The sequence below is a fragment of the Siniperca chuatsi genome, linkage group LG9 (genome assembly GCF_020085105.1).
Source record: "Siniperca chuatsi isolate FFG_IHB_CAS linkage group LG9, ASM2008510v1, whole genome shotgun sequence".
NCBI lineage: Eukaryota > Metazoa > Chordata > Actinopteri > Centrarchiformes > Sinipercidae > Siniperca > Siniperca chuatsi.
The window spans coordinates 22,877,485-22,899,816 of NC_058050.1; the positions used below are offsets into that span (position 1 = coordinate 22,877,485).

Below are 22,332 nucleotides of genomic sequence, written 5' to 3' on the forward strand. Positions count from 1 at the left end.
TAGTATAAAATCACAAATTGTACCTATTGAATTCTGACTTTGACTTTGACTAACATCATCATCATCAAAAAAATATAAATTTGCTCAGTAAAAGCACTATGTAATATGTAATTTGGTTATATCAGGTAATGTAGTGGATCACTATTTGAGAAACTAATTCCAGCCTGCCCATGCTAATAACACCAGAAGCTTCCTAATGCTGTTTTCTTAAGAGTTGGAGACACAGGGAATGTGCTTCTCTCTATAGAGTGGTTTTATGCACATTGTAAATCTGTCATTTACGTCTGTGCATACAGTGCCCTCGCCATGTCGCCAGGCTCTGTTAAGGCCTTGTATGGGAAACACTGCCGGCCATGGCACTTATGGACATTTCTCTTTACATTCATCATTGTAACATGTACTCACTGAAAGCCGAGGGCTGTCAAAAAGACTTACTGCTTTTCATCTTCATATTGAAATACCAGAGGAGGTAGATGACCTGCTGCATGTGTTATATCTTTTCTATTGTTATGGTACAAAGTTACACTACAGTTATCCCATCCATGCACAAAGGCAGACACAAACACACACACTCACACACAAGTCCAAGTGGGATGCTTGAGCCAAGAGGTGCTTGCTATGATTTGGCCTTGTTAAGCTGTTGACCCTGAAGAGAGAGAATTACCTCTGTTGGGAAGCAGGCGGTGTGTGTGTGTGTGTATGTGTGTGCTATATAGTAATGTCTGGTGGTGATGGGAGCAGGAGGGGAGTGTACCAGCTTTGAGTTAAGGGCTCTATCAAGGGACAAACTTCTCCTGCACCACAAAGCCACATGATCCATCTCCCTTTTTAGCTGGTGTCAGGACCATTTTATGTGATGATGATTTGATGCTTGGGCACTGGGCCTCCTTTTCCCCCTCTCAGATTGAGCTATGATAGTCAGAGCTGGTTCGCGGGGATCACTGAGCTGCTGGGGCTCCAGTCATCAGAAAAGCGATGTGTCCCTCAGCTGTGGGAGCACACTGACAATTGCCCTTCCTGTTGAATTCACAAATCCTACTTGGCTTCACAACGTCACACCCAGGGATTCTTATCTTTAAAAGTGCCATAACTAGAATTTATTAATCTGCAGCTGAAATTAGTCCCCTACAAAAGTATATACTATAATATACTATTATAAAAACTACAGCTGTTTTAGGAAATTACTGAGACAGGGTAGGGAAATTATTGGGAGACAGATTAACGCATTGTTGGTTTTGGTCTTTTCACAGGATGGGTTTAAGAATTTTAGATTTCATATTATAATTTTTTTTTAATATATTATATTATATCAACATTAAGTTAAATAATATAGGCACATTCGCAAACACTCGAATAAAAACCAACAAGCGCTCAGCAGATTAACAGATAAATATTTAACTTATAATAAACAATGAATACAATTAAATAAGCTAATATGTTAAATGCAATTCTTTCTGTGGCTTTTCACTGGTGTCAGAGTAAACTACTGACATGCGCATTATACAGGGAGTAGTGAGTGGGTGAATGAGGGAGTGATTTCAGACACAGCCTTGGCACTAAAAGAATGATAATGATGTATGATGTCCCGCCCTAACAGGTGCAACAAAACCAACATAAGGGTGAGGAAGATGTCAATTAACCTTAGTCTGTACACACGCATGCAGTCCAGAGAAAGGTTTAATTAGGCAACCTTAGTGAAAATACAGATGAATATGGGTGTGTAGTGATGTTAAAAACCTTCCCCTAAACTCAGTCAGACACAACTTACTAAGATGTATACTTTAATACTTTATTTTGTCAAAAAGATATCAGCTTGAAATTAAGTAGAACCTAGTTCACAGTTATAAGTGTGTGTAAATGGAGTTTAAAGGGTTAGTTCACCCAAATTACAAACAAATCATATTTCTACGATTACCACTAGTGATAAGTGATGCTAGTGGTAGTCTGGTGGTCTAGTCATGCACATTTTTCTTTTTTTCAGATATAATATCTGAAATTTGATATCCTGATCTCAAAACCTGGGCAGTAAAACCAAAACTATGTGAATAGATACCACTCTCTCTCTCTCTCTCTCTCTCTCTCTCTCTCTCTCTCTCTCTCTATATATATATATATATATATATATATATATATATATATATAGATAGATAATGTGCTTCCCCTGCAGTACCACCTATGCTTTAAGTGCTTATAATAAACACAATCCTTTAACACATTGCTATTATGATCATACATGTTGTAAATCTACAGTATTGTCCAATTACGTGCAGCTTTTAAACAGTGTCGGAGTGTTGTGTTTGTGATAGGCTGTGTAATAGTGTAATAACTTTGTCCTCTGTAAGACGGCCAAGGAGGCTGTGTTTAAATGAGACTGTTCTGCTACATTAGCTTCATAACACCATAATCCTTTCTCCATAAACCATTACATGCGCTGCAACATTTCTGATTTATGGGGGGTAGAGAATCAATGGGAAAAAATTAATGCTCGCAAAACGTCCCTGGGACAATATTGAGCAGATTTTAATTGTGATTCCATTCAAGTAGCTGTTAGTCAGATGATGAATGGGAGCTAACCTTCCACTCTGCCGAGCACTGGAGAGAGTCTTTAATATGACAATTAAGTGTCTGTCCTTTAGATTTTATTGTATCTTTCTCTCTCTGTCTTGTGGGCTACTCTGTCCTCCCTCCTCCTTGTTTACCTCCCACCCACTCTCTGTTTCCTCTGTCTATCTCTCTCTCTTCACATCACTTCATCTGTACAGTGCAGCTTTTGCGCAGATTAAATTGAGACTCCAGTTTTCTCCATCTCAGAGCACTTACTTATGTTTTATGACACGCACTAAGTCAGTTTTATGTTGTTATTGATTTTTCCCCCTTTTCTTATTACCCTCTTGCTTAAATCGACACAAACCATTTTGCCTTTTGCTCCCTGATTCTTCCCACTCTTGTCTTGTGGTGACCTTAAGTGTATGACCAAGACAGAGAAAACCATCTATGAGGGGGGAAACGTGTACGTTTGTGCGTGTGTTTGTGTTGAAGCTTAAAAAGTGTGGTTCCCTCAGAGAAAAATCAGTATAGACACTGATGTAAAATGAAAAGGAATGACCAGAAGGTGGCAGGTTAAACTTGTAAGTGCCGCTAATCAAAACTTCACTTGCATATAAGGATTCAAACACACACATTTTTTCATCTGTAACATTATAATAGGTAGTATATTATAATATTACACCTGACAGGATAAATGTTTTCAGATATTTTAGTGAATTTGAATGACATCACCTACACAGCCCAATTTGTGGCTCCCAGATGGAAAATAAACCTTTCTCTTCACTCATAAGGCACACTGTTGGCTCCAAATACTTGCATAGAAAATACTTGTCTTCATGAGTTGTTTTCATTAAGTTCAAGTAAAAGAAAACATGGTTTGGAGGGATTTTTAATTTCATCTTCATCAATGCCACTGGCACAATGCAAGCAGTCTCTTCTGACTGAGTATTTATTCACAAGTGTCTCTTCAAACAGAGCCAAAAAGACTTAAGGCCAACATTTTCAATGACGGAGAATTACAGGATGTAGAAATTAACAAAATGGAGTAAAAACATAAGTGTATATAGTCAGTGAACAATAGTAAATAGAAACAAACATCAATAATGACACAAAGAAATTATGAAAAGTAAATATTTTTATTGGGGAGCTTGTTTTAACAGCACCTCTATTTACACTTCCTTTCCAGTTTACTTATGCATTGCTTTAAGCAGAACTAACTGGTAAGAGCGGCAGGTTAAATGCAATAAGAGCTGGCTTGATCTCAATCAATTTGTTCCTGTCTGTCTGGCAGGTGCCCAGGTTTTGCTGCGTCCCAGTCCCCAGTGTTGGCTCCATCAGGACACACAGCAAAGAGCTAAGCAGCAGCATCAATGTGACCATTTAGAGTGTGATCTGTGCAGATGCAGTAGGAAGGTCAGGCCATTGTGCGGCCCTCCTCCCCCTTGCCTTTCGCTTCACCCTCTAGGACGCTGTCCACATCAAAGTTGTTATTGAGGCCCCTCAATCGGAAATCCCGGTTTGGCAGGGAAGCGAGGTCTTTAAGAAAAGAATGAGGGCCTTGACCCAACATGGGAGACTAAATCAGCCCGCTGACAGCCAAGAGGAAGATTAATACTCATAGGGCCTCTTTACACCTGGTGTTAACAAGCATCTCATATCTGGATTGAGTTTAGATTGTGTTTACACATGACCTTAAAATCCATATCCAGTAGAATCAAATTTTTGTAACTTTCACTTGTAAGATTTAGGACACATCCATTTTAAATGATACGTTTTCATCAATTTTCCTGAAACATCTTTGATGTGTGTTTCGTGATTTAATCTGTACATTACTGTTTATGACGATTTACAACAACAATTTATTTTCACAGACTTACATGTTTTAACCCTAATGTTGTGTTTGGGGTTGTGGAGACCCTGGGCCCTCTTTAACAGCTCAGAAACAACATACTTAACATTGTTTAATCACCTTGCTACTTCATAACCTTTCCTAATTTTATGAGAATTGTGTATAAACACGATTTTTAACTGATGACATGTTTTAGAAGTCCCCTACGGAAAATGATGCATTATTTCTGTTTGGTGTCACAGGGATCACGGTTGTAAAACATGGTTAAACGCAATGGATTTTCATAAGCTCTATATCTGTGAGTGGTGTTGACAGTACTGTTTGTGCAGCATTACCCTCCTGAATCCCAAATATTTCTATCAAGATTTCTGTTATTGGAGTTTTATAAAAGTTTGTTCATAAGGAGGTCAACCTCTCTGTGGTCTAATTGACAAACTTAAGTAATGTCACCATATATGATGACATACTTTATATTTCTCTGTCTGTTAATGACTTTTGGCTTACAAAAGCAATGTATTTATTTCTTTTTTGACTCTGATGAAGACACAGCAGTGTGGAAATGAAAGTCTGTTTGCTCTATTAAAGGATTACAGGCTGCAAATCAATCCATTTGCTCCAGTCCCCTTTTTTCCCCTTGGACGTTTGCTATCCTCGAACTGAGAAGCTTCTGATTCAGCTGCATACTGCTGGAAGATGCGCAGAGAACCCTGTTTCAACTAAAAAGCAATTTATATTTATTCAATTACACAAAATTTTTATTTTTTTATTTGGTGTACTAACAATGCTTTAAGATAATTTCTGTTCCTTCATCAAATGTGCAAGCCCTGTTTGTGGCAAAGGGAAGGGATAAGTAAATATGGTGATGATGTTTCTGAGGTAGTAAAAATCAAACTTACTTCAACAAGTTATTTCATTAACTTACATTTGTCAAGCAACTAACTCTTTAAAGTGTTTCCCCACAACACTGGTAAATATAGACAAATATGGACAAATATGTCTGAACACATCCATAGGTGGTTTTGGTGATTACATTTTCAAAGTGTCTTGCATACATTTATAGCTAGATTTGCTGCTATTTTTCTTTATCTGATTGTAGTTAAAGGATGCCACGATTTTTTTGTTCACCATTTGAAAGGGAAAAGGACACTACATCACCTCTGTCCTCAACAGCAAGGAAGAAAGAGAGAAGAGGAAAAAGTGAGAAGGAGGAAGTGAGGGAGATGGAGGCAGATTGAGGAGAAGGTAGCAGATAGTGGGATGTATGAGTTCTTTCCTCTTTCCTTTTCCCTCTGTTTCAGCTCATGTGGAAAAGCATTTCAAATTATGATGTGGATTGACGTGCGGCAGCTGTCCCCTCTCCTGGGTCCTGTCCGTCACCTCACCGGTCACCGCTGACAGCACTATGATGGATTAGGAATTGTCATCCAGGACGCTTGTCACTTGTTTACAAGTCGGCCATCCCTCATCTCTCACCACAGGCCTTATAATCTGGCCGACACTCCTCCAACCCCACCTCCCCCGCTGCCAGACACGCTATACAAGACAACACCATACATTACAACAGCTTTTTTTTCTTCCCCCTAACCTTTCTCTCTCTCTCTCCCTCCTACATCCCAGGGCTGAACACAGTCAACACATTTAATGCATTAATATATGTGTTGTGTTCGCCAATCTACCAGGGACTGGGGCGATGTCTTCTCCTGTCAACCTCTACCCCTGAGAACTGACTGGGTTTTATACAAACATCCCAGTGGGAGAGGGAGGGAGCCTCAGATCAAACCTGCATTCTGTTATTTGAACGGTGGAGCTTTTAAATCTAAAAATGCCCCAAACTATGGACGATACATTCCCTATCCCTAGAACCTCTACTTTAGTGCTGTGATGGTAGATAAAAATCTCTGTAATCTATAACCTCTGGTTTGTAATAATCAGGTAATTATGGAGGCAGATAAGCATTAACTCTTGATTTCTCCTCTTAAAATACTGTTCTAAGGTGAGTTTACCTTTTTCTACAAATAATAAATTAGTACTAAAACGACCAGTTAAGTGATTTATTGATCGACAGAAAATGTATCTACGACAAATTTAAGAAAGTCATTTGAACTCATTTATCAAGTGAAAGTGACAAAACCTTGCTATTTCCAGCTTTTCATATGTAAGAGTTTTCTGCTTTTATCATTTGAAATTGAATATTTTTGAATTATGAATGATTTGTTGGACAAAACAAGCGATTTAAAGATGTCACCTTGGGCTCTGGCAACTTGCGATTGGCATTTTTCGTTTTTTCCTGACATTTCACGGACCAAATGGTTAATTAAAAAAAACAAATAATTGACAAATTAATCTATAAGAAAACTGTTGTAAGAATGAACTGGTTTTCACAGTTTGAAACCAAGACAGTCAAATCAAGCTTAAGACCATTTTCCGAAAGCTTTCAGACCCAATGATGTCGAGCCTGCATCTCAGAAATATTGAGGAAGGAAGCCCCGCAGAGTGGACTTTGATCTCTCTCTACAGCATCTCTCAGTCTGTGGCCTGCTGTGGCAATGTATGAGTTTATGCTCCCTCTGCAGGCATAGTCCAAACTCCAAACCAGCCTGCCTCTCTAGCTTGGACTCAGCCCTGCCAGCTGTGATCCTGCAGAGAGGATGAGTGGATGCCATACCCTGCACTACTGAGACCCTCCCTGTGCTCCCAGTATGGCCCTTGAGAGAGGCCATAATCTTCTCCTATCTGCCTTAATGGTTCCCTCTGTGGATGCTGAGATGGCAGGCCTGGGAGTGGGGGCAGCACGCTGAATCCTACCATGAGCATATTGTCATTAAATTAAAAATTTCCAAACACTCCCTTGCTCGTGGCATAACCGTCGCCGTGAGAGCGATCATAATTGGCTCTGAAAACATGCATAATTGCCTTCAGCTGGCGTTCTTTTACAGTTGACATTGTTGAGGCAGCGGCAGGGTGATTGGTGAATTGAATATGCAGCTTGTTTCACAATGGCAGTCGTAATTGAAATATGGTACGTGTGAGTGGAAGATTACATTAAAGCTCCTAGATAATCACCTGACAGGGGAGTCATTGAATCGACAATCTGCCGTGGAGTTTCGGGGAGAGGGCCAGACCGAACAGGCTGAGGGAGGAAGGGAGGGAGGAGGGCAAGTGAGGTGGGGGTAAAGGAAGGCATCAGGCAGAATTAGAAGGAAAAAAAACCTCTTGGCTGGCTCACTTATTCAGAGCAGTCCTGGATTGCCAGCCTGGCATTCCTGGGCTCTTTCTATCACCACATTTATTCCGCTCCCTCCCACCCTCCATATTCTCTCTGAGATACTCACCCCTCCACTGCTTTGAGTATACCACTTCCCCTTTAAGAGCTAACAGATGGTTACCCATTGCTGTTGTATTTTATCCTCATTTTCATTCATATTTGTATTGCTTTTTTGTGTACTGGCCAAACGGTACCTTTCTAATCAACCCTGGCACACTAGGCTACCTACAATCAGTTGAGAGAGGTTAAATAAACAGAGATTGTGTAACATTGATGATTTTCACTTTACCTGTAGTTTACCTACTCCCTTTTATAGAAAGGGAGTAGGTGATCGTTATATCCCATGATTCAATTGGCATATTAATGTTTCTCTGAAACTTCCTCACAACATTTTTTGCGGCAGTCCTTTCACTTCCTCACCCTAATAGACAGCAGGAAGGGAAGTGTTATTTCACAACACACACATTAGGCACATTACTGTGAAACTGATAGAAAATGCACAAAAGAACAGAAAAGATGCTCACATTCATCCTTTCCTCCTCCATGCACGCTGTAGACTGTCAGTGCTGTTGTTGTTACGGAGGTAAAAAACCTTGCAGGTGCCTCTTCTCTTTAATCTACTTCTCCCCTCACCATTATCTTATATTTGGGTATAAACACACAGACTGTGCAACCCGATAATATGCAATTAAAAACAAAGATCATTAAAAAGTTATTGGTGTCTGCCTAATTACTATAACTTTACCCCCCTTATAATGAGCGTGCATGGATATTGATTCGAAGCAAATCTCCCTTTCCTCCTGGAAAAAAGCAGGTAGTTACTTTGTGTTAAATCATTAATATAGTAATGATTTTTCCAGAACACTCTCAATTAAGACCAGAGCAGAAAATGACCCAGGGGAGTTGAAGCTCACGCTCTTAAAAGTGTGATGTTCCAAATATATCCTGGCTTCTCTCACCAGAGAATATGGATAGGCCCGAGTCGTGTCTCTGAATCATTTAAAGTGGAGCTTGTTGATTAGGATGTGTGTAAATGTGTTTCTGTGTTAAAGGTCTGCACCTTTAATGTACTACACTGTGTACTGTATGTATAGTTTAGAAGTGAGAAATGCAAGGCGGTCCTTCTTTTCTGACATCATTGCCAAAAACAATAATAATGCACGTGCCTTGTTTGCTACTGTCGACAGGCTAGTAAACCCTCCTGTGTCAGTAGCCTCTGAACTTCTATCTACCAGGGCCTGCAATGAATTTGCCTCCTTCTTCACTGACAAAATTCAGAAAAATAGACAGGCAGTCCGTGCCTCCATGTCAAGTACAGGAAATGTGTTGTACCTGTGTCCAAATCAGTTTCAATAGCATGACACAATTTGATCCTATTAACCATATAAACTTGGAGGACATTATACAACATCTGAAATCCTCTTCCTGCTGCCTTGATATTCTGGCAACAGGCTTTTTCAAAAATGTTTCTAATTGCTTAGCCTCAGAAAATCTACAAATTGTCAACATGTCTTTTCTCTCAGGTGTCTTCCCACAGGCCCTGAAAACTGCATCAAGCCACTCTTAAAAAGAACAGTCTAGACGCGTCACTAATGAACAATTATAGGCCCATGTCAAACCATTGAAAAAGGTGTTTTTCAACAGCTGAACAACTTCTTGGCACTAAACAACTGTTTTGATGCTTTCCAGTCAGGTTTTCGACCACACCACAGCATTGAGACTGCTCTTGTTAAAGTCTTCAATGACATCCACTTCAACACAGACAGTGGCAGAATTTCAGCTTGGTATTATTGGATCTCAGTGATGTGATCTCATTACTAGACTGACTGGAAAACTGGGTGGGACTTTCTGGCACAGTATTAAACTGGTTTGAATTTTACTTAAAGGACAGGGACATTGTGTCTATAGGTAATTACATATCTGAGGGAACAAAAATTAAATGTGGAGTTCCCCAAGGCTCCATTCTGGGGCCTTGTCTGTTTAACATCTACATGCTATCACTTGCTCAGATTAAACAAAATATATTACCATAATTATGCAGATGACACACAGATTTACATAACTATATCACCACATTGTTTTTGGAGCCAAGGAAGAAAACACAGGGGACTACCAAAGTCAGAAGGATTTGTCCCCTTGAAACCGTGAATATATGTTTGAAATTTAATGGCAATCCATTATATAGCTGCTGAGATATCTCAGTTTTGACCAAAGTGATGGACTGACCGACAGACCAACTGTCTGACTGATATTACTATCCCTTAGAGCCCCTCGCTAAAGTGGCTAAAAATAACTGAGCTTATCCTAAGGTCTCAGTGTAAATCTCCAGGACATAATCACCCTCTTCACATAGTGGATGATATGGTAAGAGTTGCAGATAGTAAAAATTTCTGTCTGTCATGGTTTTCAGGTTTACATATGGCAACTCGTTTGCCTTTGTAATTCAAATCCTGCTACTCTGTTATCTCTGAACCTCCACCGCAACCCATCTGAGGCCCTCCCCCACATGATTCTCCCAAAAATGCTCCAACAAATAGATCATTTTCCTTCTATTATCTCAAAACCTGCAAGAAAATCTGTCTCAATTTTCCCCTCTGCTTCTGATCTGGTCTACCTCCTGTCTTACTCCGTGGCCCCACTGAGACACTGGTTCGGCCCCAAACAGCTTCTGTCTCTGTCAGGAGGCTCCTGGGCGCTGCCATCTCACCATGCATTGTGCCCATGCCAAGAGTCTGTGCCAGTTCACACCCCTTTACCACCGAATACTTGTCGTGACCCTGCCTTCTTCTCTTTGCGCTTTTTCGAGGCCCCTGTGCCAAACACAGACAGGGCTCAAGTAGGGATACACAAAAACCATCTCTCTGTCCTTCCTTTCATTCAGACCCATAATAGTCACTTAGTGAGGACCAGGAGGGGTTGGAACAAAGAGACCTTTGGGGTTGGGCAATGATTCGTTATAGTCTCCATAACCACAGTTTACAGCAGCTTACTTTTGAAATGCTTGACATTTAACTTCCTATTCCTTAGTTATAGTCGGCGGGTACAGTGCGTCATCTTTGACTGTATCACACGTAAAGAGCCGTTTTCACTCATGGTTTAATGTCATTGCCTAGGTAACCAGCAGGTTTTTGGCAACAATGCAGAAACGGCTAATTTGTCAATGGAATGTATTAAGTATCAATATGAATCTAACTAACCTCTCTGAGCTCCATTCAGGAGATAATTTTTCATATGCATATGAGAAGTTTCGGTGTATTACTTTCTCACGCTTGTTTTTTACAGCCAGCGACAGATTAGAAAGAGGCTACAGCTCATGGGTCCAGAGGAGTGAGGAGGGGGAGAAGGAAGAGAACTGAGGGCAGAGAGCTGGTTTTGTGGGAGAAAACCAATAGATGGATGAAGAAATTTGAGCTCCGTTCTTACAGTAGTAAGAAGTGAGGCTGATATCAGTGAGATAAAATTTCAAACAGTAACGCTGGATTACATGCATGAATTGGTTCCTGTGAATCCCTTGTGCGTAAGTAGGCAATTTGAATCCCACAAGAGAATGGCGAAAACTTGAAAAGAAATGGCGTTCAAACAACCTGGAAGAATCTCGTTTAGTCTGGCAAGATAGTCTTAAAACATATAGGAAAGCCCTCCGTAATGCCAGAGCAGCTTACTACTCATCATTAATAGAAGAAAATAAAAACAACCCCAGGTTTCTTTTCAGCACTGTAGCCAGGCTGACAGAGTCATAGCTCTATTGAACCATGTATTCCTATAGCCCTCAGTAGTAACTGAATTTGAACTATTAGAGAAAAAATTAATCAAGTCTTGCCTTCAACCAGTACCGACTTATCTTCAAACACAGAAACCTTAGAAACAACTGTAAAACCTGATATATATTTTGACTCCTTTGCTCCTATCGACCTTCTTCAACTAACTTCGACAATTAATTCATCTAAGCCATCAACCTCTCTTAGACCCCTTTCCAACTAGGCTGCTTAAAGACGTTTTACCCTTAGCACTTCTTTACTCGATATGATCAGTCTGTCTTTATTAACAGGTTATGTACCACAATCTTTTAAAGTAGCTGTAATTAAACTGCTTCTTAAAAAGCCCATTCTTGATCCAGGGGTTTTAGCCAACTATAGACCTATATCTAACCTTCCCTTTCTCTCTAAGATCCTTGAGAAAGTAGTCGCCAATCAGTTGTGTGACTTTCAAAATAACAATAGTTTATTAGAGGATTTTCAGTCAGGATTTAGAGTGCATCATAGCACAGAGACAGCACTGGTGAAAATTACAAAGGACCTTTTAAATACATCAGACAATGGACTTGTCTCTGTATTTGTCTTGTTAGATCTTAGTGCTGCGTTCGACACCATTGATCATCACATCCTATTACAAAGACTGGAACATGTAATTGGCATTAAAGAAGCCGCACTAAGCTGGTTTGAATCATATCTATCAGATTGATCTCAGTTTGTACATGTTAACGGTGAGTCCTCCATGCACGCCCAAGTTAGTCATGGAGTTCCACAAGGTTCTGTGTTTGGACCGATTCTATTCACCTTATATATGCTTCCTCTAGGCAATATTATTAGGTAACACTCCATAAACTTTCATTGTTATGCAGATGATACCCAATTATATCTATCAATCAAGCCAGATGAAACTAACCAGTTAGCTAAACTTCAAGCATGCCTTAAGAACATCCATACCTGGATGACCTGCAGTTTTCTAATGTTAAACTCAGACAAAACTGAAGTTATTGTACTTGGCCCCAAACACCTCTGAGACACATTATCTAAAGATATAGTTGCTCTTGATGGCATGGCCCTGGCCTCCAGCACCACCGTAAGGAACCTCGGAGTTATCTTTGATCAGGATTTCTCCTTTAACTCCCACATGAAACAAACTTTAAGGACTGCCTTCTTTCACCTAACCACGCAACATTGCAAAAATTAGGCACATCCTGTCTCAAAATGATGCCGAAAAACTAGTGCATGCATTTGTTACGTCTAGGTTGGACTATTGCAATTCCTTATTATCAGGTTGCCCGAATAAGTTCCTTAAGACTCTCCAGTTGATCCAGAATGCTGCTGCACATGTACTGACAAGATCAAGGAAAAGAGATCATATTTCTCCAATCAGCTTCTCTGCACTGGCTCCCTGTAAAATCCAGAATAGAATTTAAAATCCTTCTCCTCACCTACAGAGCTCTTATTGGTCAGGCACCATCGTATCTTAAAGATCTCATAATACCTTCTTACCTGACTAGAACACTGCGCCTCCAGGATGCAGGGTTACTTGTGGTTCCTAGAGTCTCCAAAAGTAGAATGGGATCCAGTGCCTTCAGTTATCAAACTCCTCTCCTGTGGAATCAGGTCCCAGTTTGGGTTCGAGAGGCAGACACCATCTCCACATTTAAGAGTAGGCTTAAGACTTTCCTCTTTGATAAAGCTTATAGTTAGGGCTGGCTCAGGTGAGCCCTGAACCATCCCTTAGTTATGCTTCTATAGGCCTAGACTGCCGGGAGACTTCCCATGATGCACCTCTTTCCTCTCTCCTTCTCTTCCTCTCCATCTGTGTGCATTTTTATCCCATTACTGCATGTTACTAACTCGACATCTCTCTCCTGTAGTTCTGCGCCTTCTCGTTTCTCTCCTCTCTCCTTCTGTCACTTTCAGCAGGTATTTCTGCCTCCAGAGCTGCAGCGACTGGATCTGTGGTTGTGGGCCACTTGCTGCCCCCGTGTTCTTGCTCAACAATTACCCGACAATTGCTCTACTATTTTAAAAATTCTAGGTGGTATTTGTTGCATTGTGACTCCCTCTCTCCAATTTTTTACTTGAGGGTATGTGACATCAAAATGGTTGAGCTCCCCTGCTGTACATACTTATATTAGCCGAAGAACAGTGTGTCACAGCATGGCATTTATGTTCATGTGACATTATCAAAATGCTCATATGACAGCACACCAATTATGAATCCTGATGAGACAACACCAGAAAACATTTTGTACTTCCACTCTCACTGACATGACCTTTCACTATGATCCTGCGTTCCTCCGATAGACGTCCCCTCCTGTACTGCCCTTTCTCTCTTTTTTTTATTCATAGCTCCATCCTCTCTGCTTCCATCCCAAGCTAAATCCCATTGAGTGGGTGCTTTGTCGTGGAAGCTTGTGAATGTTTTTGTTGCTCTGCTGTTATTTATTGCCCGCTGACAGGGCCATGAATTCTGGGCCAAACTCATATTGTTATCAAAAGCATAAAATTCCTATCACTTTAGATGTCAGAGCAGAGACAAGAAAATGAAACAGGTACTCATAAAGGCAGCGGGTGTCATAAATCAGCTGGAGGGGCCCAAGCTAAGGAGACGCTTGATTAAATAAGGGGAATTAGGTATTTTTGCAAAAGCGGGAAATAACATTGATCTATACCCCTGTCACTGGCAAGCCTTGACACTATTGTGCATTGTTTATTTTTCTTGTGTATTTATAGTATGTCAATCTCGCTCTGACTGAATGATATGCGTGAGAGAAATCCCATCCTCCTTTGGCTGCCATGTGTTCTCTTGCTGGAAAACTAGGGACAGACTTATCCAGGATCTGAGTTTGCAATCTCTGGTTTCCTCAGCAATTGAAACACCAACCATATCCAGTAGCTTTGTTTACTAGGACATATGTGAAATGAGCCAATAGTACTACTGTTTTTCCTACAGCGCCATAGGCATCAAGAGGCAATTTAAGGTCAGTCAGGGGTGAGACACTTCACTAGTTTATGCCAGGGTGCAATCAAATTTCATTGCGTTTTACAGGAAATCACTTTTGGCAAATCATTTCTATTTTTCTACTGAGTGTCGGATATCTATTTAAAAGGAGGCTTGTTGTTAGGAAAATGCAATAATTCTTCACACTTCAACAAACAATCATTTACTTGTGTAGCCTGTTTCATTGCCACTTTGTATACTCTCTGCAGAATCTGTACCAAGAGTTTGAATCTTCCACCATGGAACCTCCGTGGCAAAAATATAACAGATAAGATTTTGTATGTACTTCGAAACGAGTGATGGGAATTACGGCTCTTTGAAGGCAGCTGGATCTTAAGGCTCCGTTCCTTTCTCAGAGTCGTCTCTTTCGGCTCCCAAACGGGGAGCTTCATTTAGTATGACTTCTGCTGGTCACTGCCTAAGTTACATTGTTATTTGTTGCAAGAAATAAATATGCAAGATTCTTCATCTGCAATACATCGAAATATTCTGTCATATTGAAGTTAGAGGTTGATAGGTTAATAAGTATGTACAGTATAATAATACACTGTAATAATATAAGTAATAAGTAATAGTGTAATAATGAATATTGTCAAGTTAAGTTAAGTGTAGCTTATTAAGATGATTATGAGATGGTGAATATTGCACAGCAGTAATAGAAGTATGAATAAATATCAATAAATAGGGAATTTTAAACTGAAGGCAGAGTATATTGCACAGGAGTATTAAACAGAGAATATGGCACAATTATTTCAAGTATCGCCATGATGTTAATGATCCAATGTCCAGTTTAGTGACTTAAGGTCATATAGACTGACACTTAGAGGGAGGAGTTAAAGAGTTTAATGGCCACAGGCAGGAATGACTTCCTGTGCCACTCTGTGGTGCATTTTGGGGTATGAGTCTTTCGCTGAAGGTACTCCTTTTTTTGACCAGCACGTCATGGAGTGGGTGGGAGACACTGTCCAAGATGGCATGTAGTTCGGCCAGCATCCTCCTCTCTGACACCACTGACAGAGAGTCCAGCTCCACCCCCACAATGTCACTGGCCTTACGGATCAGTTTGTTGAGTCTGTTAGCATCCGCTACCCTCAACCTGCTGCCCCAGCATGCAACAGCATACAGGATAGCACTGGCTACCACGGACTCATAAAACATCCTCAGCGTTGTCCGGCAGATGTTGAAGGACCTCAGCCTCCTCAGAAAATAGAGGCGGCTCTGGCCCTTCCTGTAAAGAGCTTGAGTGTTCTTAGCCTAGTCCAGTTTATTGTCCATGTGTACTCCCAGGTACTTGTAATCCTCTACAATGTCCACACTGACCCCCTGGATGGAAACTGATGCCTTGGCCCTTTGTAGATCTACAACCAGCTCCTTAGACTTTGTCGCATTGAGCTGCAGATGGTTCTGCTCACATCATGAGTCTGTTTAAAGGTGTTGGAGAGTATTACTGCATATGTGAAAAAAGTTGTATCAAGTCTTTTGTAGCTGAGTGATGTCTCTTGAGTCAGCGTTGGTTGGGGTTGAAGACTTCAAGTTTGAAAATGAAAAGAATCTGGGGGTGTGGAGTTAAAAAGAGGTAAGCTTACCAGACCTCTATAGCCCACTCCTCATCTCTGCTAGAGGCTAGTGGCCTGAGGCTACATTAGCTGCTACTAGCATAACACACCTGAACTATCGGCAGCCGAGTTGCATTGTGGGTAATGCAGGTGCCAGGTTTTGGCAAAGAAGAATAATACATAGAATAAAAAAGACAATATCTCTGGTTCTGCTGCATTGATTTTCATCCTTTTTAAAAAAATATTGTCAGGCGTGATTCCGACAGTGTTATAGGAGTGCAATGCTAAATCCTTAGAGTACTCTTTTAAACATGATATAAACACTTAAATAGCATCAGAAATGCATGACAGCCAATGGAATTCAGAAATATGACTTACTGTGAATGACACATCTCTCTAAAAGCAAATTTTGCAAAGCAGCAGATAACTGTTCCAGGTTGCTCTCCCTAAATGTATAATTTCAGTTACGTCCCCCGTTATGATTTGGAGGTGTCTGCATGGCTGATGGGATCAGTGAACTCTGGAGAGTGGGGTGACGACCTTCCACCCCATCCATCACCCAGTGATGGACATGGGAAGCTGGTCCCTGACAGGTTGGGGGGTAGGCAGGGGTGGAGAGTACAAATGGGGTTAAGGACAGGGCCGGAGAGGGATCTCGGTTACTGCAACATGGTGGCTGGAAGAACAAGGGGGGAGGTGAGTGGAGAAAAGTGTTGCCAGGATTGAGGTCAGGGATATGATTGGGTTGGGGTATTGGATGGACGACAGCTAGCCTGGTTAAATGTTTGTGTGGGGAAGATGGATTATCAGACTGTTTTTGCATCTCTTATGTTTGTCAAATAAACAAAAGTGCATTATGTCGTTTTTCCAGAATCTTTCTTTCCTCAGCTTTTTTACAGTATAGGACATGAAACCACATCACTAATTTTGGTATAGTTCTCCAGCTGACATTTGTGAAAGAGCAACCCAGACCAATACAAATGATGAATCTGGTAATCAGGAGCAGTGTCACTCCATTCTCCAAATCTTGCTGAGGTGTAATGAGTCTCTGTGGGCCACTTGTTTCTTACACCCACTGAAACGAGGAGCAACGTCATCAATCTTCAGAGTGGCTGAAGTGAAGTTGACTTCTGTCTGAAGGTGCTCCCCTCTGTTGAATTCTTCTCGGGAGCTCAGTGGAAAGCCCACGTTCCCGTCACACGCCGAGAGAGCGTGCACGCGAGAGCAGGCAGGGTGTGGTTGCACGCTGTGCGGACAATGGAAAACCAAACCTCCAACTGACAAGGCCAGTACTGAGTGAAACCACACCGTGAAGCGAGAATGCAGTGTGCACACACACACACACACTCACTCACAAATGTTAGCGTGGATTGGGTTCAGTGACATTTGACCTGGCGATACAAACGCCTGTCAACACCATATACTACCATCGTTTTGTGCATGACTGTGTGATCATATGTTTTCCTCCGTCTGACCTAAATGCAGTCATGTCTAGACACTTCTTTCTTTCTGCTGCTGCATTGGTTATATTGTGCACCTCATGTCAAAAGTTTGCTTTTTCAGGAAGTTAAACAAGACTCCTTCCCCTCTCCTGTCAGACAGTAGCTTCATGCTTGGCATAGTGAAACCAGGAACAGGCCAGGGGTGAGCTGCCCAGTTCACTCTCACTCATAAATCTGAGGTTTCATTGTTTATTCTTTCTACGTTGGTTTTGATTTCATTTTTAAGTGCAGTATTTTGTTGTTTTTTTATGTGTTGTTTTGCCACTGATTTGCTGATGTTTTTGTACACCATGAAGCAATTAAGGAGGCTATCATATCTTAATGCCAAGATCAGACTAAATCTTATTCTGTAAATAAGGATAAGCTTTTGTTATACCCTGAAAAACAACAGGGATTGACACAGATAATGAATATTATAATCTTCTGGAAGATTTATTCTGATTGATCCTGTTGTATCTGACTTTCTTCTTCTGTTCATCAACATATTTGTGCAAATGTTTACATATGCCTTTATAATGTATGGGGGTGTGTGATCTGTTGCTACCAGTTCATGTTATGGTGTGGATCGGGTGAAACAACAAGCTGCCCTTGTTTGTCTTCTGCTGGCCAGGGCCTCAGTGGGATGGGCAGTTTGTGAAATGACAGGACATGCCAACAAATTGCATCACTTCTGCTTCTGTGGCCGAGGACAATGGTCCACCATATGCCGAAGTGGGGAAATGAATGGAGCTCATTTGTGCTGGCACCCTGAGCCCCCGCTCCCCCCGACCCTGCTGGGGCCTCCGTGGCATCGAGGCCGACACAGACAGACGAGCCCACCCTCTGCCACGCCGCTGTGCTGCTGTCCACCACAGGATCCCATAAGCCAGCTCCAACAAATACGTTATTGGATTTGCTATCTGGTGTATGGAAATTAATAAAAAAGATAAATCAGTTGAATTATTCTGGTAACACAAATTAAATTATAAACACTTTAACTGCAGGATAATTGGGCTGATTTTGAAGAAAATTTATATTAATGGTTCATCACTTACTCTTCATGTAAAATCGTTATGATATACATATACAGTAAATGTATATATTTTTTCTTTCATTGATGAATATACAGAACGTGTCTGCGCCTGTCTGTAAAAGTAGCCCGAGTGCAAGTTTGTGTTTATCTGTGTCTGTATTTGTGTGTGTGTGTGTGTGTGTGTGCAGGCCTGGGATGATAGCAGATGATTAAGGAGTGGCTGCTCTGTTGACATGAGATACTAATGAGGATGAAATGAGAAGGTCAGGGCTCGTCTCCAGGAGGGGACCCCCCCAGCCCCCCTCTCTCCTTGTACCCCCTGGTTTCCTCCCTCCTCAGGATGGACGGCTAATCCTCCTCTTAATCGGCACAGACCAGTACACACACGTGTATATACACACACACAGACACAAAGACACACACATATACACTGAAGCACCTCTGATCAGGCACTCTGCATCTTCATAATGGATGTAATTAGCAGCTCAACAAGGCTAGCTCAGCATTATGATTAGCACCTCTTTTTGAGGGCGCTCTAAATCTGACCAGCCTGGCCTCTGCTGTCAATAAAGCACACATCAAAAAGTTTATTATAGGGTAGGATTAATGCGATATAGTTGTCTCATATTATTTGTCATTTGAAACATTTTTTTTTATTTTAGTCTTTTTATTTTCTTCAAAAGACCAAAAGTCTTCAAGTCCCATTAGAGGCCACTGGAGGCTGTTATTTTTTAAACCCAAACTGACTTAAGTGGTTTGACCCAAGCAAGCAAGTAAGCAACTGATGATGACAGCCCAAAACACTCAAAATATCCCCTTATGAAACCCCCAAAAGCCCAATACAAAGGCATATGCACTAATGAGTAATGTTCACATGTGTTAATTTTATTCAAAAGTCATGAGCATGTTCAAAATGTTGGGTTTTTGGATATTGTCCTAGCTTAAACTGGGGTTAAAGTGGGTTGATTTGTAAAATTCTTTAAGGCTTTTCCCATAGGGAATATAGCCATATTGACCAAGGGTTTAACAGAGAGAAAGGGGGTTGCTTCAACATGACTTCAACATGAAACATAGTAAACAATTTAACAACATGCAATTTAAAAATTGCATCTTAAACATCTTTGGAGTGATATTTTCTAATTTCAAGATGAAAATTACATAGGTCATAGATTCAATGTTTAACCATCACCAAAATAATGAATGACTTATGCAGCGATGGAGGCATGTAATGATAGGAAATCCAGACAAAGGGAGGAGTGATGGCCGTCCAGCGATGCAGCAAAGCGACCTGTGTGAGTCAGGAGAGCTCTTATTAATGGAGGTGTGAGGGTCTCTATCAGCATGGTGAACTGTTGACCCCGACAAGGGGAAGGAAGTACTCGGCCAGCTGCACGCCATTTTTCATCTATTTGATAGACCTCAAAAGAGAGGCATGGAGGGGTAGAGAGAGAAGGGGGATGGAAGAGAGAAAGAGAGAGAGAAAAAGGGGCGGGTCCGATAATAAAAAGAAGTTGGCCCTGTGAAGTGTGGCGAAGTGTTGTATGAAGGCCTCCTAAGCCGTGACCCCTGTGATTTTAAAGAGCGCCCAGCTCACCTCATTAATCAAAGGCTGATGCGTATCACAGTGACCCCCCCCTACACCAACCAAAACCCCACCTCAACCAGGTCCTTATTGCATTTTGTCATTTTTCAGGAGGTTCATGGGAAGATAAGGATCCTCAGGTTGCCACCCAGTTCTAGAGACGAAATGTTGCTGAAAGGTGTGTGTTATATTTTTGTGTGTGTGCTTGTGTGCATGTTCACGTGTGTGTTTGCACCAATGAAAGGGAAAGACTGGGGTCAAGATCGTCCATATAAAGATGAGGTTTTACAACACCTTCATATATATGACACACATGCTTAGTTATGCATTATATCAGAATTCACTAAAGAGGAACTCGATTTCATACATCAAAGTCTTGGGGAGTACTACAGCATGTGTAAAAAAAGTTGTATAAAGCCTTTTGTGTCTCCTCCGCTGCCCACTCCTCATCTCTGCTTGAGGCGAGCGGCTCGAGGCTACATTAGCCGCAATTAGCATAACACACCTGACTTTGGTTCTGCTGCATTTTGATACTTTTTTTGAACTGTCCATCGTAAGCTCGACCATGTTAAACGACTGCAATGCTAAATCGGTGGAGTACTTGTTTAAGAATTATTGATACAAATGATTGATATACATATCTTATTATTGATATATATGTTTGGAACTTGCCTGATACATGATAGTTACTGTATGTCATTTATACTTCACCACATATATCTATAATGTTTTATGAGTTTTGATATTTTGCAGTAGGCATTACGTGTTAACATAAGGCAATCTTATAAATACCCTAAATGAGCCAGAAATATGATTTATAATAAACAAGGAAACTGTCAGTAACACTCGTGTGAATCTGCCATGTTTGTACTTTGTAATATAAAAATTCTGTGTAAATTACCTGGTCAAACAGAAGTTCTAATAATAGAACTCACGCAAATTGGACTTCAGGAGTAATGTGTTTCTGGCATGCGATTTCCTGTCCTCCTGGGCTTCTGATTTTCCTCTTCCTCCTGTAACGAAAAATGGAGACAGTTGTGGAATTTATAGAGAAAGGTTTTGAAAGCATTTTCAGTGCAATCAGCAAGCTTTGCTTTGTTTAATCAGGAAGTGACAGATTGTTAAATCTTCTGCAAAAAAAAGATACATTTTCACACTTACTGGAAGTTGCTCAAGTTTGTATGCCCACTTACTGCAAATCAAACACAACCAAAAATGCTCTAACTTCATAAACATGCCGTGTATTAAGTCTTGCTTCAATCCAGTGTGATTGCTCTGTTTGATCAAGATCGAGCGAGAGAGTGAGAGAGAGGAAAAATGAGCCTGCCAGTGGTTAATTGAGCATACAGATTCCTAATGTGTCAGGCGGTGGCCTTGCAGATGAGGGATGGCACTTTTTTACGATGCATCTTCCTTTGTTTCCTCTTTAAGGCTAATGAAGTCGGCCTTCCAGTTGCCACCTGGGCCAGACACTCAGACACCAGAGACACTCTCACATCCCATTCACAAAGTCTTAACAGCGAGTCATCATCTTCAGCACCCCCCACCGCCCTCCACCCTCAGCCAGCCCAAAGACAAATACATGCACATGCAATGACAAAAATGCAGGCATGCTCATACACATACTGTATATGAGAATGCACACATGTACAGACACAAGTCGGGTTATTAGCTGGACTTTTGTGATAAACTCACACTCTGGGCTGATGTTTACAGCATATTCATTATCAAAGCCGCAGACCTGTTTATTTTTACTGTCTCAAAACAGCAAGCATCCATTATCCACCGATTTTTTTTTTTTTTGTCTCTCTCGCTCGTCTTTTTTTCCTACATGCCTTTAGGTCACCCACTAATGAGGAAACGTGGAAGCGATTAGACGAGGCTTGGCTGTTTGAACAACGGGGTGATGATATTGTACCTTATGATTACACACATTTATATCAACAGAAACAAGAGAAGAGGCAAGCTAGAAGGTCTGTAGCTTTTCACAGCTACAGTCTAGCTGGGAGACTTCACATGGGTTTTCCTGTGTGCGAGCAACTAGTGAATGATGATCACTGTGGTTGGCAGCCTCGTACACCCTCCTTATCCTTGTTCTGCTTTAGCAAGGTGAGCCTAAACCTCCTTCAGCGCCTGTGTCTCTTTTGCTGTGGCAGATCAGGCCAAGTAGTTCTGGTCACCCGAATATGTTCAAGGTGCTCCATGACCATATGTTTGCTCATTGGGGAGTGGAGCAGGGAAGGGCTGGATTCTATGACCT

General features: G+C 41.1%; 1 long non-coding RNA gene across 3 annotated transcripts in view; it reads right to left on the bottom strand.

The window, feature by feature from the left end:
- The window catches only part of LOC122881696, an 80,612-nt gene that overhangs the window by 7,537 nt on the left and 50,743 nt on the right, over window positions 1-22,332 (bottom strand). For 2 of the 3 annotated variants that reach the window (XR_006379206.1, XR_006379205.1), the window contains exon 3: window positions 20,974-21,085. This is a non-coding gene — a long non-coding RNA (uncharacterized LOC122881696). Of the gene's footprint in view, window positions 1-18,878; window positions 19,779-20,973; window positions 21,086-22,332 lie in introns of those variants that run through there. The other variant, XR_006379204.1, reaches the window with a different exon arrangement.